The sequence below is a fragment of the Mastigoproctus giganteus genome, chromosome 14 (genome assembly GCF_048544385.1).
Source record: "Mastigoproctus giganteus isolate SK-2022 chromosome 14, ASM4854438v1, whole genome shotgun sequence".
Taxonomy (NCBI): Eukaryota; Metazoa; Arthropoda; class Arachnida; order Uropygi; family Thelyphonidae; genus Mastigoproctus; species Mastigoproctus giganteus.
The window spans coordinates 30,842,763-30,866,999 of NC_143588.1; the positions used below are offsets into that span (position 1 = coordinate 30,842,763).

Consider the following 24,237-nt stretch of genomic DNA (forward strand, 5'->3'; position numbering starts at 1 on the left):
AACTTTTATGGTCTACACGCGCCAACAGATCGATCAATGTGAACTTCAAATAACATATCCAGAGTTCATTGCTGGAGAGGAACGTTTAACGTGTCTGTTGAGACCATTAACATGTTAGAAATAGAAGGAAAATTGTGTTTTATTCGCTGGGATGTCTTTCGTCGTAGACGAAAGACATCCTAGCGAATCGAATATAAATAGAACCTCTTCAGCTATTTCAAACTTTGTATCCCAAAATGAGACAGACTGTTTGTTTGCTGATCAAGGCCTTTAAGAATTTTTTGTTTTGTTTTTTCAGTTCTATTTTTTTTTTTAATTCTATTTCTTTCTGTTTGAAAGTACCAAACTTCAAACTATCAGCATCTGCTGCGCTGCCTGAATATGTGAAAGAAAAGCCAAGTTCATTGGCTATCAGCTGCATCGGCTTAATGAAAGATTTGCGTGTTACCGCTTGGATCGAACGTCTACAAACCCTCACCCTAAAGGCTGCCGGGTAATATTTAATACGTGTGTGGCGCCAGTAGGGTCTGAACGATAGCGTTGTGCATTTGCTCATCATAAATTGTCAGGCGATGTGGAACGGCCAGGTTACGTGCTCTAGCAGCATTTTAGTGAAAAATAGGAATATAGAAAGAAATAAACCAGTTGCAGCATCACTCACTTTTACTAATACTTTCTTATCTTTCTAAATCGAAAGTCAAATGATATGGCAGTAGACTGCATACAACCATTCTACTGCGTCCTATAACAGAAAACACTGAATCCTTTATATAATCAGTTTATTTTTTTATTTGGTGTCTATTTTGGAGATTAAAAGTATGTGTTTCAACAATTAGCGCATTTATTATTTTATATATTTATTTTTTATCATTTTTTACAGTTCATTTAGGCGACGGCTAGTCTATATAATATATAACTGCGTCTTTGATACACGCGTGCACAAGATCCATTAGAGAAGAATACTGAAACGTATTTCAAGTTAAATCTTTGGCATTTCTCTTTCGGGTATACGCCTTTGTTCTACAATCAGTTTTACGGAAAAATTGGGAACTAATAGAAAACCTAAATCAGTTTCTCTCTTCCAGAATTATTATTTACATGCACTATATGTTTGTTCACTGTGAATACAAATAATTTATTAAGCTGCTGCAATTCTTCACGACCAAAGGTCTCTTAATAAAATCGAAAGGAATGTGTGGATTATTCTGCGAACAGTCTGCTTAAAGAAACGTTATTTTACAATATCATCAATTTTTCCTTTAATAGATTCACTTGAGAAAGTTTTTTATAGCGGAATCATCTAAACAGCTCGTGCCTTTGAAGAGTTTAAAATTTATAAACCGGATTTATCCGCAGACTTTGTAGATTCTTTTCGTAATATCAGCGCATATTGCCACGTTATTTGAATCAAAATGGAGACTTCTATTCAGAAACAGAATTGGACTAACAAATCGATACTAACTCATTCCCCCAAACCCTTGGCTTGAATATTTCATTCCTTTAAAGCATTCCGAAATAAATTATACTCAGCGACATTTGTCAGATGGCTCTTACTTTCTAAACATAACCAAGTTACGTATAGAAGGAGAGGTAAAGTTGCACGAGCAGAAATATTTGTACATATCGTACAGTTGGAGTTTTTTTTCACAAAAAAGCAACAGTGTAATAAACATATGGCGTTAAACATAGGTTCAGATTCCACTATGAATTTTAACAGTTATTTGTTGTTATAAATCCCAACCAGTTAATTATTTTGAACAATTCATTTGTATCTGTCATAATATAGAAGCCATCTTGATAAAGGTATAAACAAACGGTTTTGACATCTAAAATTTTTAAGAGTTTAGATTTTTTTAAAATTTAAAAATTCTTTAACAATTTTAATTGAAATAAGAGTATACCATCCTATTAAAATTCCCTTACTATCCGATTCTTGAACTCGGATCAAGTTTTTAATCTAAAATCGAAGTTAAAATTGAAGCTACACCTATAAGCTTAAACTTTAAGTTTGTAAATCGCATAAAATATCATTCCATTAATTCTGAAGTTTCAGAAAGTAGGAAAAACAATCCTTCTTTAGTTGTATATTTATAATATACACGGTGAGTTTGCAAGATGTATTCAGTGAGGCGCAAAAGCTAAAGAGTAGGAGGTTTAGAAATGAGTTCTGTACTTCCTAGATATAGCTCTTTCCTTTTTTTGATATACGAGAGACTTCCTTTCATTCACTCTATTACTTCGGATGGTTGTTGAGGGGCGTCTTTGGTAACATAAAGGAAGTAGTTAAGGATGTAATGACCAGACCCCAACGGTGTTAAACCAAGCGACACACGCCAGTGCGAGTATCGTTTAGATAAATTTTGGATACGAGAAAGTCAAACGGATTGGATGTCTCCCCTTGCAAAACTTTTGGATATAAATTAGGCTGCGTAGATTTGTGAACCACGTGTGGTTAGTTTTAACATCTTTTTCTTTTTCTCCCTAAGAAATTAGGCACTTTCTATACTGCTCTTTGAAAGAGTCTGATTACTGTAGGACGAGTAAGCTCTAAGGAGAAAACATTTTTACAGGGATCGTAATTGATCGCTGGCCTTTCTTCTGAAATTGAACTGTAGTTTCAAACTAAAATGTTCTCATAACTCACCCACAAATAAAGCTGTTCGGCAAAATGAATTAAAAATATTCGGGAAAACACCAACATTAATCTTCGAACGATAAAAATTTTGTTGGCAATCTCCTGTCCCAGCCCAGACATTTCTGGGAGATGAAATGAGATTTACACCAATCAAGAAGATTTAAAAAGATTTTAATTAAATAACGTTGTCATAGTAATATTATACAGTATTTAAATAGTTCACAATTTCGAACCAAGCTACACTCACTATCTTTGAGATATAATACGCATTACGGTATCAAAACCCTCTATTTTTCAACGATTAGAATATATAGAGAATAAAGTTAACTAAGTAATGGGGTTTAAAGCAACATTAGCATTTAAAAAAATATATATATTGTATAAAAATATTTTATTATTTGTTTTAATTTAATTTTATACTATCTTTATTATTATTATTTGATTTTATTTTAATGTTGCGTATAGAGAAATTTTTTAGAGCTGGTTTTTTATGAGAAAAAAACAAGTATCTAGAAATGTACTATAGGTTCTAAATCATCACTTTTTTCCTTTTAGATTGATCTTCCACATCGGATGAATCGATCTAAAATTCAAAAAGTGTTCATTAGCACATATGGTACACTTTTAGACACTTTGTCTTCACTTAGATCTTCAGAACTTGAATGTCCAAGTTCCACAGTTCTAAAGTAGTTTCCACCCACGAAGCCACACGAATAAATAATGACATTACAAGTAATCTGATTATCTCTTACTTTTTTCTCATTGATTGAATTCAAACTCGTGTTTCCTAGACGCTGTGTGCGCATTTGGTAAAAGGTTTGGCTTAATGTGTCAACCCACTACATTTAATGATGTTGTCAGTGGCTGGTACGTAATACATAACCATTGTGCGATTGGATAGACACAATCAGGTGTTTGAATTGCAGAAATGTGAAGGTTAAACCAAATATGTAGTTAAACAAAATCACCAAAAAAAAAATGAACAAAATGCGAAATATAACAAATAAAACTACAGCTACCTAATAAAAAAAAAAGCTATCAATTTCGAACTTAGCCTTTGGAATTGATCAATAAAATATTAGTTGAAGAGTTATTTTACTGACCGGTGGAGTAGTTCACCATACCTCTGTTATTGCTATTTTTAGGTACGTTTTCTTCGAGTTTCACTCGGCTAGTTTAAGAGAAATATCGAGTTCTTTAAGTTATGACACTGAATCTTTTAGGCTTCCGGGACTCTATTTCGTAACACAGTAGATAAATCCAAAAATACATCTTTTAGAGACAGATACACTTTTTCGTTACCGCGGCAACCGTTTTCGAAAATAAACAGAACGCCATCTACACGATAAAAATCGCAGACTATTCAAAAGGTTCTCACGAGGCCAAGTTTACTTATGCGACAGCGATGTCCTGCCCTTTTCGCTCTTCCGCAGGCCTCCAATAGCATCGTAGGAACACTCGACTCCGAACCAGTCCCAGAGCGCCTTATTGATAAATTTCCGTCCAACCCTCCTCGTGTCACGTAAAGTTGGCTGCTCTGCAGATCGGAGAAGTTCGCACTGGCGTCTGAGAGTCGGATCCCTCTAGCCAGGATGTCCTACGGTAACGTAGCGAACTGGAGTTAAGCTTCGGGCCCCCCTCCCCCCAACTGTCACGTGATCCATCGATCGCGTGTTGTATGCGTAACGTTTTCCCTAGGCGTGTGTGTCTGTACCACGCTATATCGGAGCCCATAAAAATCTAAACGATCCCGCAAAATGAGTACGCTCTCCTCAGATGAACTGAACAGCGATACGGGCCAAACGGCTGTTATGCCAAAATCATTGTGGCTCTGGGGAGAGGCCGTAACATTTTCAGAAATTCATGATCTTTGCTAAATGAATTAGTAATCAGGGCGTTATGCTGCACGTAATGAACTGTATACAGCCAAATATCATTTGAAATAGTGTAAAATGTTATTTTAGCTTTGTTAAATAAATGGAACTTAAAATAAAAGTAAAATGTCAGGAATCTTATGTTTAGTAAAAATTATATCTTCGTTGTCACGCACTACTTCTGTTATACACCACGTGGGATCCGATCCAATAGGCAAATATTAATAAAAGTCAGTCTTCCCATAATAAAAAATTGTTTGCATAAAACCGTTTATGTGATATCTTACTAGTTATCCTGTCTGAATTTCATTTTTTTTGGAATTTTTTAATTTTTTTGTAAATTATTTTATTTTTTTATATTTTTTTGCAACAGAAATAATAGGATAAACATAAGAAAACAATAATAATTAGGGCAAAGGAGGATTTATCGATTTATCGAGCTTATTAGGCAATAAATTTAGGATACTGTCTAGAAAAAACGATATAATTGAAAAGGAAAGCAAAATAAAATCATTTGGATACGAATATAATAGGGACTAAGTGATCTAGAATATCCTGTAGACATCTTAATGCGAGCAATGCCGGACTTAAGTAGTCTGAGCGCATAAATGGTATTTTTAAAAGCCCTAAAATAAGGTCCGGGAAGGATAAGGTCAGTGGAACAACAGTAATTGCATCGTTTCAGAACCTTAGGATCACTACATTTCGGTAAGGTCCGTCTCAGTGTGGGGATGCCGTAAAATAAATGATGCTTATTTTAAAAGTAAAGACAATCAGAGGAAAATAGAATTTATTATCAGAATAATTATATATACTGTATAATTTATTTGGCAGTAAAATTTTTGATATTTAGTTTTTCTTCTTCTCAGAAACAGTTTTGGCGAAATATTTGCCATTGGTGTTCCAATTAAAACTAATAGTTTATAAACAAGGCTGGATTAATTCTTGTCGTAAACTCCTGACTGTATTTTTAATGCTTGTCTTGAGCTGTCATGGGTTGCTCTCGTAAGATTTCTGCTTTAATAACTACCCATAAAAAGAAGTCTGGGGACCTGGGTGGCACCGAAGGTGTCGCTGTCCTATTGGCATCAGATGTCTCTTTCATTTTCCTCTGTTAGTGCAATAAACTGCATTATGATCTGGTAAACATCAGAAGTGGCAGTAGTACATTCAAAAAATATAGGCCCAACTGTGCCTATATTTATTAGTTGTATCTATTATTAGTATTCAAAAAATATAGGATGTTTTTTGATTATAGTAATAATCATTCTAAATGTAACGCTTTATGGAAAGTTTTCATTAGAAATCAGAAAGAAAATTAAGTATGCAGTATGAAATTCTCACCACTGAGGAGTTTCATCCAACTCTCGATAGAGATGTGTGCACACGCAAAAATTTAAATTTATTCAGCCATTAAATAAAATAAAAGTTTTTCCCTCTCTAATGGTATAGAGCAATATAACTATCAGTATTGGAAACGAAAAATTTTATGAAGTTTTTTTTTTTTTTTTTCTATAATGGCACCTGCACCTTCACAACAAGTTGCCTTGATATTGTACAGGTTTCACTTTCACGGGTTGCCTCGGTATTGTTTAAGAATGACATTTTAATTACCTTTAAAGATGAGTTATTTTAAATTATACGTACATGTTAATATTAATGAATTGCATTAGAAAATATGTGATAGGTAATTAATACCAAGTCAGGATGAAGTAGTATTTTTTCTTTTGTCATTTTACGAGCAAAATCGTCCATTTTTGTCAGCGTTCAGAACGAGCTGCCTCGGTATTGCACTACTGCTACCTCTTTTTTTTTTTATGATGGGTTATGCATGTGACTTCGGACAGAGTATTTAATTACGGACCATTATAAAACAAATCTTTCGAGAAAGTTGTTGGATTTATGTTCGTCCGATTTTAATGAAATTTGGAATGGCCCTCTTTAAAATATTCAAATGTAAAATTTCACGAAAACCCTCAACTGGGATTCGAGTTGCTACATGTGGGCAGACAGACAGACATGGCGAATACAATTGGCGCATTATGCATATATGCTGACGTGCCTAAAAATCGCATTATATAATAATTGGGGATGGTAAACAAAATCGTTGTTACCAGGGAGGATAGCGGTAATTTTTGCGAGCGAGGTCAAGTTTTTTTAAACAATATTTTTCCAGGCATTTTCGTCCCACAATTCACATTGCAGATTGTCATTTGTAAATATAGCCAGTGAATGTCGTGCGTTCTCTGAAAACATGAAACGGGCGTGCAGGAAAAGAAAGAAATCGAATCACAGAAAATTATTCCAAAACAAGGCATTAAGTAATTGCCAATTCACATCATTAAGCCTCTACCACATCCTTTCGGAGATCCAAATATTACAACAAAAATGTCAAGGTCGGTGAACATTCGACATCGTAGGAGGCGTTCCAAGGAAAGATCGTTAAAAACTTTCCGAGAATACCAGAATCATCTTCCTAACGTCCATTACATCTTTCAGCGAGTAAAGATCATGGACGTAAGAATCGATACCACGATATACGTAGATCCGATAGCAGCTTCGGAGCAGGATTGTCTGTCGGTTTAAATAAATAAGATGGTCGCTGGATTATATTTTTAGTTTTGTCTATGATGAAATTAAGAGATCGAATACACGTTTAATTCTTTGGTTATAATGAAATGAAACAAAAATTTTTGTTTCTAAAAAATAGAAAAAAAATTATTACGAGTAACCTTCTTTAAGCTTGTTATTGCAATTGGCAAAATCAAATCCAGATTGATTGTCAAGAAAACAGATACCCTTTTCTCCTTGTCATTCCTGTGTCTATTGAACTAAACTTGAAAACGTAACGATCAATATTCTATATAAAAAAAAAAAAAACAGCTGGATATTTCTGTAATCAACGCACAATCCCGCAGTTGACCACTGCACAGCTCTCTTATTTTGTTGTTTTCTTTTCATAGATCGATAATGTTTTTCGAACACAGCCGAAGTAAACATTTAATGACTTCAGAAGTTACACCCCAGCCAAAATGTCTGACGCACTCTCAAAAAACAAAAATTACTGAATTCGTTTAGGAAGGTAGTTTGATCAGTTTATTTCGTAAACTGATCCAACTATGCTATTATTATTATTATTTGATTTTTATGAGAACCCTAAATGCTAAATTACTTCATACACATTAAATAACCAGATAATAATAATAATAAACTGGCTTATAGTCTTAGCCCAAAATATATGAAATATATTGAATTTCATTAATTCCCAACATCTTAGAATAGAACCAAATTATCTTATTCAGTTGACAAGAATGCTTAGCTTGTTTAACATGGATGTATTTAGATTTCTTGTTAAATGATTGTAGCATTTTGTAGAGGTGCTACGCGATTTAAAAAGTTTCAGTTCTTTTTAAATCCACTGGGCCAGATTAATAATCCCTTGAGTCCATATTATTACTCGTTATCCATCTAAAATCGAAGGGAAAATACATCAATGTGCGAGTGGGTCACGTGACAGTTTATCGAGAAATGCGTAAAAAAAAAGGTGTCCGGTTTAAATTTTTAAGTAATAATTAACACTAACGAGAAATTCAATTTACTTTAGTATTTAAAATTAACTTAAAAAATAAATTATTTTTGTATAAAACATTTAGTAATAAAAATGACAGTAATATCGTTGCATTCAGAATTAAAGGTTGTTAATAACAACCAGTACGAAAGACTACTAAAAATTCCCGCACATGCGCACTAACTTCAATTACAGTTGACGTCAAATAAAATAAATTACACTGATCGACATCCATTTCCACCCTGAAATAATTTCCACAGATATGTTCAAAAACTCAGATGTGTTTAAAAAGTTCTCATCACCCTCAGTTTTCAAATGACCGAAAACGAAGACCTGATATAGTTGATTTAATCATCTTTTTCATCTATTTTATCTTTTTATTTATTTTTTTTCTAGAACATATTTCTAGAGCATTTGTTTCAGAGAGCTAGTGCTGAACATGTGTTTTAGTTGTTGTTGTTGTTGTGGTGTTTTCTGGCGCAAGGGCTACTTGGGCTATATTGCGCCTACCAAATCAATTTATTTTCTATATAAAATGTTTCCGACCGGGCTAACTGAGTGGGTCCAAAGATTTTCTGTAGCTCGTGTTCAAGGGCATTAACAGGCTGACTCAGGGTAGTCATGTGAAACCCCTGGCACCATGCCGTAATGGTGCCAGGGGTTTCACGTGGATAAATATAATAAGACTTATAATAACAAAATAATAACACTGATAATTAATATTAATAATATATAGCGATCTGGGCCAAGTACCCTAGCCTGGCTCACTTTCACTCCTCCCCTGACAGGGGGAAGGAGACGGGTCAATGTCTCCTCCGCCCGACCCCCTCTCTTCCACCAGATAGTTATAGAGTGCACCCCCGGCCCCCTCCGTGGTTTCATTGGTGACCTTTCTAATCACAAGACATGGTCCCCTACAACGCCATACAATACATAGTGGGCTATCTCCCACTAATGTCCAAATTTAAACTATGCTTACATAAACTTCTCTTGGCCTTTTATATCCTAGCGCTAACCCCCTTTTTATTTTATTATTATTTTTTTTTCACATAGTTTCCCAACAAACTATGTGAAAACTTGCTTATTTGGAAACTAAGTGAAAACTATTTGGAAACTATGCCACCTAGTTTCCAAAGAAACTAGGTGGCAGGGCTTGCCAGAGTGCAAAAAATCTACTGGGTACCTGATCTGCCTCCCTGGGGGCCAAGTGCGGTAACGGTGGTCCCAACAGGGGCCCAACGGCTAAATGGTCAGAAGAACAACGGTACACAACACTACACATCCGTCCACTCCCCACAGACTTTTTGAATCTCTGGCCTTCACAGAGTTCTGTCTACACAAACAGAGTACACACTTTGCACTTTATCCTCCGCCTGCCCACTATGCATTTGTAGGCAGGCGGAGACATCAGATGCATCGATGTGAACACTACGAGGACCTGCGATGCCTCCTAATAACAAAAACAAGATGTTGGCCTCTGAATCAACAGTCGCACTTACTTGAAACGGAGGACGACTACAGAGCGCTGTCCCGCTTCTCCGGGATTACTGTTCACTGTACCAACTAAACACAACTCGAACGACACACAAAGGAAATTCGCAAATGGGACATTCCACTCCCTGGTTGTACTCAAGTAACCTCGAGTGGACCAGAAACCACTCGAGATCTAATTTGCATAAAGACAACCTCACCGGACGGGGCTTTCCCCATGAATAACACACAGCGTACCTCGTTTTACAAGCGTTTTAAACTGTTTGTACCCATATTTGGGCTTCCTGGGTACAGGAACTGCTGGCTTTCATTGCTATTACACTTTCAGCAATGGATGCGGGATTCTTTGTGGTATCTACCACCGTACGTGGTGGATACCACAAAGAATCCCGATTATAGGAGACTGCTGCACCCATAAGAAATTGCGCTTATTCCTATGGGTGCTGTAAATATAGTTTAGTACGTGTATAGCCACGAGGAGGCCCGCCTCCTCGTGGTATGTACTGGGAAGCAGCCTTCCTGGTGATCGCTGCTTTCTAGTAGCAAAGCGGCCGGAAACAGCTAAACAACACACACTACGTAAACATAACACTACATTCATTTCTGGCCATTGTATAGAGTTTTCTACATCATCACAGAGAACCGTAGCGGAGATAAACTAACGTTTAGGGGCCACCTTGCGTAAGACACAACGTGCCAGGGTGCTAAGTACATATCAGGGTACGAGATACTACTGGCATACATATACTGAACCGTCCCGAAATATTATATACACACATTTTATATTTAATACAGTATTTAAACATTAATGATTCTGTACATACATTATACAAATCATATATTTACAATTCACTAATAATTCCATATATAACTGTTATATATAACCATATATAACCATATATTTACACAACTGTTAGGGAACGTATATTTTTCCAATCAATAACTCACCAAATTATTATTGTTTTATTATTAAAGCAGAAAGTTTCACTTTTACTCACAATTATTTGGTCACTTTGCAGCCGATTCATATTTCGGTAAGTCTGTACGAATTCTCTCTTTCCGGTATGTTGCATCCTCACACATCTTTCGGCATCTCTGTGCACAGAGTTAAACATTTTTGCTGTTCACTTACGTATGCGCGTGCGCATGTTTATTTACGTATGCGCTTGCGCATGTCAATTACATGTACAAATGACATGTACATGAAATGTGCATGCCCATTTAGGAAATTAGGTGGTAGGGTGCGTGTCTATTTGTGCGTGTCTATTTAGGCGTTGGTTGGTTGGGTTTTATTGGCGCATTATAATGCGCCAAAACCAGGTGATATATAAAAATTTAAACTTTCACTGACCTAATTACTTAGTCACCATGTCAAGACACAAAATAACAAAGGTATAAAATGTAGAAAAGATAAATCAATAAAGAAATAACAATAACATGACAATTTTAAATACAAGTTTTAAATACAAATTAAATTTACCTTTATTGATTTAAAATAGCTAAAAACAGCAGACACGTGGTCATTGTCGGATAAAATCTGACTGAGTGTATACAGCTCAAAAAAGCGGTAAAACGGATATTGCTAAAATCTGGACAGTCAATTAAATGTGTCTGATAAAATTGTGCCACAGGACTCACACATAGGAGGATCATCAGCCCTCAGCAAAAACGAATGAGTCAAATGACTGTGTCTTATGCGGGTCCTGGCAAGAACAACTTCCTCCTTACGATTCCTGCGCAGACTAGACTGCCACGGTTCAATTACAGGTTTTATATGATATAATTTATTCGCATTTAATCTATTTACATCCCTGTAAATAGACATGCGCGTGGCATGTCTATTACGCATGTAGCGTGTCAATTTACGTATGCGCGTGCGCATGTTCATTTAGACATGCGCGTCGCGTGCGCATGTTCATTTTCGTATGCACATGCGCATGTCAATTTACGTATGCGCATGCACATGCTCATTTAGACATGCGCACGTCACGTGCTCATACCATTTTCGTATGCACGCGCTCACGTCCATTTTCGTATGCGCGTGCGCATGTCAATTTACGTATGCGCGTGCGCATGTTCATTTTCGTATGCGCGTGCGCGTGTCCATTTTCGTATACGTGTGCGCATGTCCATTTTCGTATTCGCGTGCGCATGTCAATTTACGTATGCGCGTGCATACGTAAATTTAAAAAGATCTAAAAATCCTCATAGACTTCCTCATTCATTTCACAAATATACATGGTTTCAACTCTAATCTCAACGACCTCTTGTGTTTGGGGTTCACATAAAAAAAAAAAAAAAAAATGACATGCGTGCGTATGTCATTTACTTAAATAATCATGCCTAATTTCCTAATTACACGCACCTGCCACATAATTTCCTAATTGCACGTTTAGGATGCGCATGCATCCTAAACGTGTCCATTGGGCTCGTGCGTATGCCATTTACGTAAATTTCGCCTAAATTACGTAATTTGCGTAATAAGCAAATTAGGTGGCAGTGTGTGCGTAGCTCTTTATTATTAAATATAGAATAGAAGTATAATATACATAGAATTAGTCCCGTGATGGGACTAATTGTATGTATATAATGCTGCAATTAAAGATTCTATTATGTGCCAGGGGTTTACAATACATATATTTACGTATGCGAAATGAGAAAAACGTATATGTTTTTCTCATCAGATTACAGAAGACAACAAAGCGTAGTTGTACATTTTCAGTTCCAGGAAGATTCGTTTCCTGTATTTTTTTCAATTTCACGAGGATGCAATCCATCGACGGTCCCCGTCTATGGCTTGCAGTGAGGGCAGCATTTGCTCTGGCAGAAATCTGTCGGTTAGTACAAGCCGGTTATGGTTTGCTAGGCACGTCCATTTAGGCATGCGCACGCGCATGTCAACTTACGTTGTGCTGAAGACCGGAGATAAGGGGGAAGAATGCGCTAAGTGATCCCAGAAGTTCGGCTCTGTAATTTTACCGGTGGCCATCTTGATGGTGAACAGCAGCCTGTTATATGCCAGGGATTTACAATATAACAGGCTGCTGTAGGATCTGAGCTTGCGTAGTTGAAGGGCATCTGCTAACTGCGTTGATCTGAGAGCTGGGGAAGGCGGAGTTTGGTGTTAGCCCATTTTAGAAGCCAGAATTCGGCAGAGAATACCCTTTTAATGTTGGATTCGGCAGCCGAGTTGGATGGCGATATCCTAGTAAGGAGCTTGACATCAGTACCCCCCCCCCCCCCCACCGAGGCACACTGGCAGTTATGTGACGCGTGAAGGTCTTTGTTCCCATCTTTAGAACAAGGGTCCTCTTGGATAAGAGAGATTCTATTAACCAGAGATCCAAAGCTTCACGCATGATATCTTCGACATAAAGAGGTGGTGACAAAATACAGCCCTGCCTCACACCGTTACCTGTTGATGAAAAAGTCTGTGTTTCTCATGTTCGTTCTCACAGTTCCTTCCTGTTCCTGGTAGAGTAGCTGAATTATGTGGATTGGGAAACCCATAATAGTCATTGTTTCGCATAGTTTCTCATGTTGAGCACAATCAAATGATTTTGCATAATCTATAAAACACAAAATGACTGGAACATTGAATTCTTTGCATTTTTCAATAATCAGTCATAGACTTAAGATCTGATCTCTGATTCCTCTACCCCTTCTGAAACCTGCTTGCTCTTCTGGCATTTCTTCAACTTTTCTTGAGATTCTGTTCAATATGATTTTAAGAAGAATCTTGCTAGCTTGAGAAATTAGGCCTAATAGTCCTGTAATTTGAGCAAATTTTCAGATCTCTTTTTTTGGCAAGGGGATGAAAATAGATTTCTTCCAATCTGATGGCCACCCTCCCGTTTCCCAAATTTTTACAATCATTTTATGAAAAAACTCGGCGCCCTTCACACCTCGGCCGCCGAATCCAACATTAAAAGGGTATTCTCTGCCGAATTCTGGCTTCTAAAATGGGCTAACACCAAATAAATTATTATTATTAAAATAATAATAATTTATTTAATCCCCATTTTATGTTACTCTTTTTTGGAAGATAACAGCAAAAAGGGAGGGAGAACACATAAGACAGTGGCTTTTTAGGGGGTGTTCCCTTAAAAAAATGATGAATATACAATTGAAAAATGTGCAGTTCTGAAATTGTACAGGTAATGTTCAACAGGAAAGACATAAATAAATTGGAGTGTTTTGTACATTTCTTTACAGAAGACATCGAAAAGCATCACTACTTATAATATATAATTGTGAACATTTTTACAATTAAATGAGGAGAGAAAAGGAAAATGATGAGATACATGCACAGAAATTTACAAACTATGTGCCAACTGCTTCCTTTAACATTTCCATGTTGGTGTTTTTAAAATCCAGGAGTTGAGTGGAAGGTAATTTGAATCAGACATCCCTGGTGATGTGTTGAATTAGTAGTTTCTTGAATTGATTTAGTCAAGTGACATTTTTGATTTTTGCAGGAAGTTTGTTCCAGGTTTTAGCACCTCTGCATTTTATACTTTTCTGACCTATGGCTTTTCTGAAAAGCGGAATCTTCAGGTTGGCTTCGTTTCTTAGATTGTGTGATATTTCCTCTTCGTCTGTGGTTATGAAAAAGGATCTGAAGAGAGGGGGAAAGTCCGCTGTCTTCATAGCATTGTAAACAAGGATCGCCTTGGCTTTCTGCAATAGCTGGCAGATGCTTAGGAGTCTCACTTCCTTGTACTGTATCTCGAACTAACCGATGCGTTCCAGGGAAGGCCCAAAATTGAACGAACGCATCGATTGAGAATGGAGTTGATTCTCGCGAGGTTTTCTTGGCTGGCGGTATCCCGTGATATGATTCCATAGGTGAGCTGCGGCTGAATTAAAGAAAGGAATACTTGTCTGAGAAGAGAAGGAGACACCCAGGCAGAGGCCCTGGCGAGTATTCTCACTAGTGACGAAGTTTTCTTTCGTAGGGCACCATATATTTTGATTTTTCTGGATTCAGTATAAGCTGATTCTTTTGAAGCCAATTATGCATCACAGAAAGCAAGGCAGAGATTTTGAGTTGGAGCTCATTAGGGTCTTTATCGGTAAGGTAGTCTTCAAGGAGAAGGTTAATTTTCCCTCTCAAACCAAGGTTATTGAGTTTGTTAAGTAGAATAGTATGGTTTATGCAATCAAATGCAATCATAAGTCAAGAAACAGTGCTATAGCATAGTGACCCTTTTCAAGACTATCAATGCTCCTTGAGCAGAAGTCAACAATTGCAAGATCAGTGGATCTTTTAGAGCGATAAGCATACTGTTGTTGATGGATGAGCTGATTTTCTTCAAGAAAACTCATGAGTCTGCTATGAAGAATTTTTTCGAATAATTTTGCGAAAACAGAGTAGAGCTATTGGGCAAGAGTTTTTGATGGAGTTACAACAGTTCCCTTTGGAACAGGGATGATTATTGCTTTTTTGAATTGAGAAAGGAATTTACCAGATTGAAAGGAGAGATTGAATATATACTTCAGTGGTGTAAGAAATTTTTAATTGAGCTAAGGACCTTTTTCAGCAGAGACGGAGATATTTCATCAAAGCCAGGGGCTCCCTTTTCTTTCAATTGATTCCCTGCATCTAAAATCTCTTGATCGGAGAGAGGAGCGAGAAAAACACGAGTTTCTGATTGAGTATTTGACAGATTCTCTCATTTCATTGTCTCTGAAGTCAAGTTCGCTTTAAAGAGGTTATTCACACTTGAATTAAAGTGGTTACAGAAGTCAGTAGCTTTTTGCGAAGTCGAGAAGGGAATTGTGAGACTCTTCCATTCTAGTCGGGATATCTCCATCAGTAAGAACAGAGAAACCATTTGAAGTAATGACATCTAGGAGGTCTTGCACCTGAGAGGAAGAGCTTTGGAGAATGTTAATACTAAAGTCACCAATCAGTAGAAGGTTTAGGGATTTGCTTGTGAAATGAGATAGAGTGTTGTCAAGAGTTACAAGGAAGCTGTTAACTGAAGCTGAGGGAAGTCGGTATAGACACCCGATCACCAAAGAGGCAATGCGGATAAAAGTGAGTTCACAAGCTTGATCAGGCAGATTTGAGACAGGAAAGGCAGAGCATCGCAGATGACTATGAACATAAATAGCAACTCCACCACCTTTTTAATCACCCCTGCAACTTTGAAAAAGAGAGTAGTCTGGAATTTGGATTGAAATCTCAAGAGAGAACCAGGACTCAGTAAAAACCATCAGATCTGGATGCAGATTCCATGATGTCAGTTGAGCGAGGATTTCATCATTATGTTTTACAAGACTATGTGCGTTCATATAGAATACAGTAATTGCATCTTTTGATGTTGCAGTAAGGCATAAGTTGTTTGGCTTAATTGTTGGCAAGTGACAGGGTAGAAAGATGTTTTCACAAGTGTTAGTGTCATTCAAATTCTGGTAGGCTGAAGAGACAGATGAATCATTTGTAGACGTTATTTCCTGTAGAGATTCCTGAATATCTGAAAAACGCACGGATTGTCATTCATGCTCACTTGTTTCGATAGCTAAGTCACTAGCTGGTAACCTAGGGCCAGGAACAGGGGGTCGTCCGTAGAAAGGCCGAATGATAGTTCCCACAGGCCAATAGTGGTCCTTCAGTAATTCATCAAAGTCTGTTTGCTGGCATTGAATGTAGAAAGAGCTATACGACTCGTGTTTAGAAATCATTTTTATTGCCTTTGTTTCTATCTGCAGCTGCGTTCTGATGTGCTGCTCTACTTATCTATCGCAGAGTTGGGGTTCGAGTCTCGAGACAAAAATACCCTTGTTCGAACTTTTGGTTCTGGGGATTGCTCTGATTGTAGAGTTGGTGGCTGTTCCCACAACGGAATTGATTAAAGCTACACCTGTAGCTTTAATCAATTCCGTGCATTTCATCAATTCCAGGTGACTTGCCACACGTTAGTTCTCTGATGGCTTTTTCGACTTCTTCCTTCAGTGGTACTGGTTCGTGATCACACTCTTGAAAAGGGGGGTGGCAGATCATTAGTGCCAGCAGGTGCTCGGAATAGCTGCTCACAGTATTCTTTCCACCTTCCTTTGATTGTGTTCTCCTGTTAAAATTTCCCTTTTGGAGTTCTTAATTACATTAAGTTTTGGTCGGAACTTTTGTCTTAAAGACTTAATTACATCATACATCTTCTTAGTGTTGTTTCGTTTGTTGTGGTATTCGATTTCTTTACACTTTCGATTGATATAATCCTGTTTGACCTGGCTTAAACAGCGCTTGATGACTGCTTAGTTCCTGATACTCTTCGTTTCCTTGTACACCATGGGCTTTTGCAGTTCTTCTCTGTTCAACAAGTTTAAAAGTGGCTTCTGTAATCCAAGGCTTCCTGATGTTTGAACTTTCTCTAATGTGTCTATTTGCTGAATAGACACATTAGAGAAATGTGTCTGTTTCCTCAGTCAGCATATCGTCATCTAGTTCTAATAGAGCTTGAAAATGATTGCCTGGTTCAAGCATATAATCGTTTGGAATATTTTCTACATCCAATCATCTAGGGAAAACCTTATTCGTGATCTTTTTCAGTTTCAGCACGATGTGGAGTAGCTGATGATCACTGCCGCACAATCTGCTCCAGGAAGTGTTTTTACTGCGATTACACTGGAACCTTTGCTGCATAAGTATATATACAATCTGATTCCTTGTTTTATGATCAGGAGATTTCTATGTGTAGAGCCTTCTCGGGTGCTGCTGAAAGCAGATGTTACATATGACAAGACCGTTCAGATGACAAAATTCAATTGAACTTTCACCCCACTCATTTCTAGTAGGGATTGTGATTACTGCGTCCAGCACGTGGAGTAGCAATAACTCCATGAAGACTGGGGGCGTCAATCACACCAGTTAGCATCTGAGACCGAAGAAAAATATTCCTGGATGCTAGCAAAACCTTCTCTTCCATATGGAAATCCTTGTGCATTTGGATGCAGTACGCAGTACAGATTCCTCAAAATCTGTACTCCTGCATTAAAAGCTATCTATGTGACAGATCTGTCAGTGTAGAGACTCCCTACTCCAGGGTGATCAGAAAGATCCACAAGGGATTCCGACCAACTTTCTGGAACATGGTCCTGGATGGGTTCCTAAATCAAGACCTTGGGCACGTTAAGTCTATGCAGACGATTTGGTCCTTTCCGTGCCTGCCAGCTCAAGAGCCCAGCTTGAAATTTCTGCTAACCGAGAACTCTGGCTCCTCCAGGAGTTTTCATTTCATTCATTCGTTTATTAATTACACACAATATATAGATTGTGTACATCAAAGTATATACATGATTTATGTACAATATATATTTACATATAATTAGATGCTCTGGACATATCATTAAGCACTCGTGTATGTGTGTGTGTGTAAGTGTGTTCTTTAATCAGGGTAGCTTCCAATCATAAGCCCAACTCTACCTTGAGAACTTGTGAATATGTAGTCTTTAAAAAACAGGCCTGGAAAAGTATGTTGAATTACCTGGATCTGATTTTAATGTAGCGCAATTCGCGCATGAAATCCTCCAGAAGTGGGCTACCCAGCAAAACCTGACAATATTTCTGCTGAGAAAACCTTCAGCATTCTCCTGAAAGGGAACCTAAGCTCCACTAGACCACCGCAGATTAAGATCAATGTCACAACCATCGAGCACCGCACCCACCTTGAAATAATTAGATGCAGCATGTTGTATCATCTGTCCAAAGGAATCTCCACTGCCACCATTGGATTCATTACCAACCCAGCAATCAATCGCAAGACAGAGAAAAGGCGCCTTCTCGCTCACCTGCAGCAGGCCTGGCAGGACAGATGGACGACATCCACTAAGAGTGCAAAGCTGGTTTTCCCCTGGCCTGTACATAACGTACCTCCTCACAGGTCATGAGTCGATACAAGAAAAATTAACGTCTCTGGGCATCACAGATGATCCACGCTGCCACTGTGGCACTGACGAGTCTTGGCACCATATAATGTATGACTGCCCTGACTATGAAGTCTTGAGATCTATTCTGATCACAAAGATTATTAATTTGCCAAAGGACCAAGAACATATACTAATTCATACCCTTGACAATTATAAATACTTCACCACTTTTGCACAGAATGTCTTCAACAGACGAAGAACATTAAAGAGCCTAAACCACCAAGACCAATAACTTGAGACAGATTCTGGGCACCCCTCTCCAGTAGCATCAACCGCCAACCTCTTCGAAGTTCAATTGAACTGAAATTCACTTCCTTGATCCAAGTTCCATCCAGCTGTTATCTGCAACTGAATCTCCAGGCAAGATCAACCGGGACCTGACTCCAAACCCAGACACTGGAGACAGCAGCAGCTTTTCTGCCACAAGCCACATTGGCAATCAAACTGAGCACTCTAGCCTAGTTTTCTTTTACTTTCCTCCCCGGCCGGGGGGAGGAGATTGGTTTTTGTCTCCTCCCTCCTGCCACCCCCTTCTTCCGCCTGGTGAGAATTATTAGAACTACGTAATATGAGCCTGCCGTTTCAACATGGTTTCAAAAAATTTAATTCTACAGAAGACGCTACATGGTTTGATTACATATGTTAAAAACTCCTAAACTATCTTAGAAACGTTCCATCTGATCAGTGATCGCCAGTATGGACTTCGTCAGTGTCCATCCATCCACTGGTGATATTCTGGCTTGTGTTACCCATCTACGGACAAATTCAGTTGATGTTTGGTGAAGCTGAAGCAGTTGAAGAAGATCCCGTCTTATGGTTTGCCAACCACAAGTCAGAATCTTATTTAGAGGATGAAAATGAATTAGAGGAGAATGAAAAAATTCTGCTTTTTCTCCAACGTTCTTGTTTTCTCGCAACAGCCAATTTGGTCCATTGGCAACAATGTTTCTGCTTACAAGTCTCTTATAAATGCCATTTTTTAAAAAAGAAAAGGTATTTGAAGAAACTGATATTTTACGACAACCTACAGGTGCTTTTGCAAAATATATACTATCAAGAATACAAATGGAATATCAGTGCCGACCTAAAAGTGGCAGCTTTGCTGAATTTGTTGCAAGGTGGATACACTAAATACTGCTGCTTTTTATGCGAATGGGACAGCCGAGCGAGAGATTGCCACTACAGGACAAAAAATGGTTAGACCGTTCAGAAACTACACCAGGCCAGAAAAATGTAGCACATCCTAATTTGGTGGATAAGTCAAAAACCTATTTACCTCCATTTCACATTAAGCTAAGTTTGATAGAAATATCTGTGAAAGCGATGTACAAAAAAGGAGAAGGATTTTCCTGTGTGAGGGGGAAATTTCCTCGAATCAGTGAGGCCAAGATAAAAGAGGCAGTTTTTGTGGGTCCTCAAATCAAACTGCTGTTCCAAGATGAGGAATTCGCTAGAAAATTAAATGCTACAGAAATAAGAGCCTGGAAGGCATTCGAAAGTCTGCCGGAACTTTTTAGGCAATGAGAAATTACAAAATCACAGTGAAATTGTGGATGAGCTAATTTCAGCGTACAGAGGTGTTGGTATGCAACATGTCGTTAAAGCTTCATTCCTACATTCCCATTTAGACTTTTTTTTCCTGAAAACTGGGGAGCTGTGTCCGATGAACACAGTAAAAGGTTTCCCAAGATATTTCTGTGATTGAAAAAAGATTGTTGACTTTATTCTCTTCTCCCTTAAAATTGGTGGGTGCTACAGCAATATAGTTGCCATAATTCAGCTATAGCAAATCTAAAAGAATCACCCTAAATTTTAACAGGAAGCGAAAAAAAAATCTTTTTTTTCAAGTGGAATAATTAAGATTTTTCTGTATACTTTTTATATCATAAATTCTCTATTTTGAAATTATTCGCCTTAATTAAAGTAACTGTTAATAATAAATCACCTGCTCTTGAGAACAAGTGGAAACTTTGAGGATTCCCTTTTCTGTTAGAAAGCAGTAGTGTGTTTTTTCACTTCAAATGGATGACCTGTCTTCGCAGATAACCATCAAAAGAGCGTATCGTAAGTAGGTCACTAACGTTCCGACATCAGCATCATGAGGAAGCACTTCTATCCAAAGGACATCAATCCTGCAACTGCAGGAAACAAATTGAGCCCACCACGTTAAATTCGTCTCTTTCCTGAAACTCTAATCCACATTTTGATTAATGTTTTTTAAAGGCATTTCATATTTTTCTTTATTACTATTATTAAATGATTCCGCCTTAGAGAAAAAGTGGGCTTTTTCCAAGGATGAGTTTCTTCCAGGTTAAAACCTGGGCTACTTTTCTTGTATATTGAAAAAATTCTGTTCTGGACAGCCTGAATATTCAGTGGTTTGAATTAATAAAAAACAAATAAAAATAATTTTTTATAATAATCATAAAGAACTGTATTGTATTATTATTATGAAAATTCCATAAGGAGAAATTTCATTGTATTATTAGTAATACTAATAATATTTGTAATTATCTGTAATTTATTACATTTCCAGTAATAATAAAGTTTACTTCGAAATGAACTAACCATATTGTGAAATACCTTCACCGCGAGTTGCCTCAGTATTGTACTATGCATCTTAAATAAAAAGTGACGCTCCAAAGGGAAACTATATTGCTATTTATTTGAAATGCGTGATAAATATATAGCAGTATACTCTAAAATGATGGCAGATATTTACAGTCATGTCGACGGTAGATAAGAAGACATGATAATGATGGTGACGGCATGAAAATCTAATAATTTTCATTTGGTTATGCTCAAAACCGTGAGGACATTGAATTGTAATACTGACCAAATCAAAAAAACTGGTAGAGAGTTAATTGAAGGAAAGAATTAAAGCCAGATAAAAGAATTAAGTAATATTTGTAGTCAGTCTATAATTGTAGCAACCGATGTCTACCTACAACACAGACTTATAAAAGACAGAGAGAGAAAAACAGTACTGAGTTCATTAAGCACTGCTAAGCAATGATCATTACCAGCAGTGACGTTTGTAAGGTATTTACAAGCTTTTAAGTCTGACTCTGATAAAAGAACTGTTTATAAATGTCTCCGAAACTCTATTACAAATAATGAATTGCGTTTAATATAAAATCTGATATATTTCTTTAAATAGGTGCTATATTAGACACTTACTTCAAGGATCATATTTATAAAAGACAGAATATCAAAACAATAGTAAAACACCTAAAAAATTATGCGCCTATTTTATTTAGTGTTGTGTTAAGCATGTTATATAGATTAAAATCGTGTAAATATGTAATAAATCATGTAACATTTACATGATTTATTTCATTTTATCATTTTACATGACAATATGTAAAAAATCATGTCCTAATGTTACATTTATGTTGCATAGCGATTTTAATCTTAATTTCAGTTTCTGTTGAATAAATATTCTTCCCGAAAATACTCGTCTAAAAAATGATACATTTGGATATGTAAAGCTTCTGTTTTTTTTTTTTTTTTCTAAGTTCAATCAGGCTTTCTGGATATGCAGTGTTCATAATGAAAGCTGCTGTGTTCTCACCAAGCTGTCACGGCTCAAGCAGTAAAAGTAGAGAAGGAATGAATAATTCATTCGGCTATCTGCAAATTACACTGGCTTTGCATATTTATAGACGGCCTGTGTGCAATTCCTCTTTATATTCGAGGGATACTTCGAGAGCACGCGTAAACGAAACGCACGATGGACCATCAAAAGTAACCGATGCTCGCTAATATCTCATTATGAAAGTTATCGAAATAAAAATGAAATTTGATTATGAAGCACTGGATATTATCGCTAATATTTGATTATGAAAGTACTAAAAAGGCCTCTGGAGGCCTTTTTAGTACATTGTGATTTGAATGCAGAAAGAAATAGGTAAAGTACGTTACTAAAGTGTTGATTGTATACTATCTGAGGTATGTGTTGCTATTTGTTTATTTTATAAAATCAGAATATCTGTTAAATATGTGTTGGATTTCAATTTTTGTTTTTAAAAATCCACGATGAAATAAAGTATTACAAAATACTGACTGAATATCGCGTTGTGAAATAACAGTAACGCGAAAACGAATACTTTTATTTGTTATTAGTTAATTAATTAGTAATTAATTTGTAAGAAGACGATGTTTAATTTATTATTAGTTATTTTAGAAATAAAAATCAAATGCTCCTGAAATGTAATGCATTGCGTACATCACGTAAATTGTTTTTATGCAACAAATTGAGACTCCTCGTGTCCTTAGTTTACTTAGAGCAATCTAAAATAAATCCAATCCTCCAAAAGAAATTAAAATACTATGGGAAAGTTAACAGCTAGTATTTTCTTGAATTCAAAAGGTGTCTTCATTCATTCCGCGGGGATGAACTGTATAATGCCGATTAATTTTACAAGTTATTGAAGGGAGCGATAAAACCGACAGTGTTTTAATGCTCACTTCAATATAAAGGTCAACAGTCAAAAGCATTTGTTTCCACTAAGATGATACCAAGCCTCGCACTACCGCAGTGAACAGATCAGAAATAAGAAAGGCTTCCCTCCCCCCCACTCCTCCAACTTTATAGTCCAGAATTTGTACCTTCTGTTTATCATCTTTCTTGGACCATTAAAAGAGTTCTTGGGTGGTAATTAACGATTACCAAAGCTGTGAAGTTCTGGTTCATCATCGATCACAAAGTTTCTTAGAAAAAAGGCATTTTGAAGTTAGTAAAGATAGCAGAAATGTTTGCGCCGCTAATATTTTACAAAAAAGAATTGGCATTCATATATAAACACCGTCTCTTTAATCATCTGTTGTATAAGTTAGCTAACTACTTATGCTAAAGCGGATCGGATTTAAAGCAAACATCCACAACTCCTTCAAAGTTCAAACGTGCGATAACTCGCTGTTTATTTATTTATTTACTTACCTCGCTCGCATCAGTCTAGTTGTCATCCCAGAGGTGGCCGCTAACAACTTCCCAGGCTGTTCTTTCCGACAGACCTCTGACTTACAAATGTATTAGACGAGTTCTTCCCCTGCAAGTCTTCTCCCAACCATTCATCCTACGATATCAGACCATGTGACGGGGAAACCCGAACTGTTGTAGTGACGTCACGAGAATAGCACCACGACGGAGAGTGGTGGTCCATCGATCGAAGCAGTCCACTTCTACCGCCTGGCGTCCCTACGTACTTTCAATGTCATTCCATCTCCACAGTCCATATCTATATTGGGACGTAGCGTAGGCAAAAGACGCTAAGATTCAGTTCCAAGAATTGCTTTAATATCCCCCATTCTTTCTGGACATCATTTTTCAAAGAGGGGGGTGTCTTGCCCCCTATCTCAATTATCGATAATTATCTTAAAACTGCTTGTTATATTCAAGATGGGGCATCGCCCTGTATGACTTCCTCGCCTTTTCTGACGCAAAGCTCTTTAATTAGTATTATGCTACTGTAGTAGGACTTCTATGTAGGGACATTAATAACTTACGCAAATCTCCACTTCATAGTGCAGTGAAGTGGAGATTGCTAAGGTGTATCCAGTGATTCTGTACTTTTACAGGAACACGTTTCAATAAATAGTAAGTACGAGCAACTGAACTCACATCGAAAAACTTTACAATTGTTTGTTTTGTCATTATAGGCCACCTATCAAAGCAGTCTCATTTTGTCCAATTAGCCTTCTTTTTTAAAGTAGTGCAGTATCAGGGCAACTCGTTG

At 37.1% G+C, this 24,237-nt stretch overlaps 1 protein-coding gene across 2 annotated transcripts in view; it reads right to left on the minus strand.

Annotated features, from left to right (window-relative positions):
* The window catches only part of LOC150075047 (mitogen-activated protein kinase kinase kinase 13-like), a 69,252-nt gene that overhangs the window by 40,144 nt on the left and 4,871 nt on the right, over positions 1–24,237 (minus strand). Inside the window, exon 1 of one of the 2 annotated variants that reach the window (XM_090389126.1) lies at positions 3,760–3,827. The exons of the other annotated variant lie outside the window; for it this stretch is intronic. The gene's annotated coding sequence lies outside the window, so the exon portion shown is untranslated. Of the gene's footprint in view, positions 1–3,759; positions 3,828–24,237 lie in introns of those variants that run through there. 2 annotated transcript variants of the gene reach the window in all.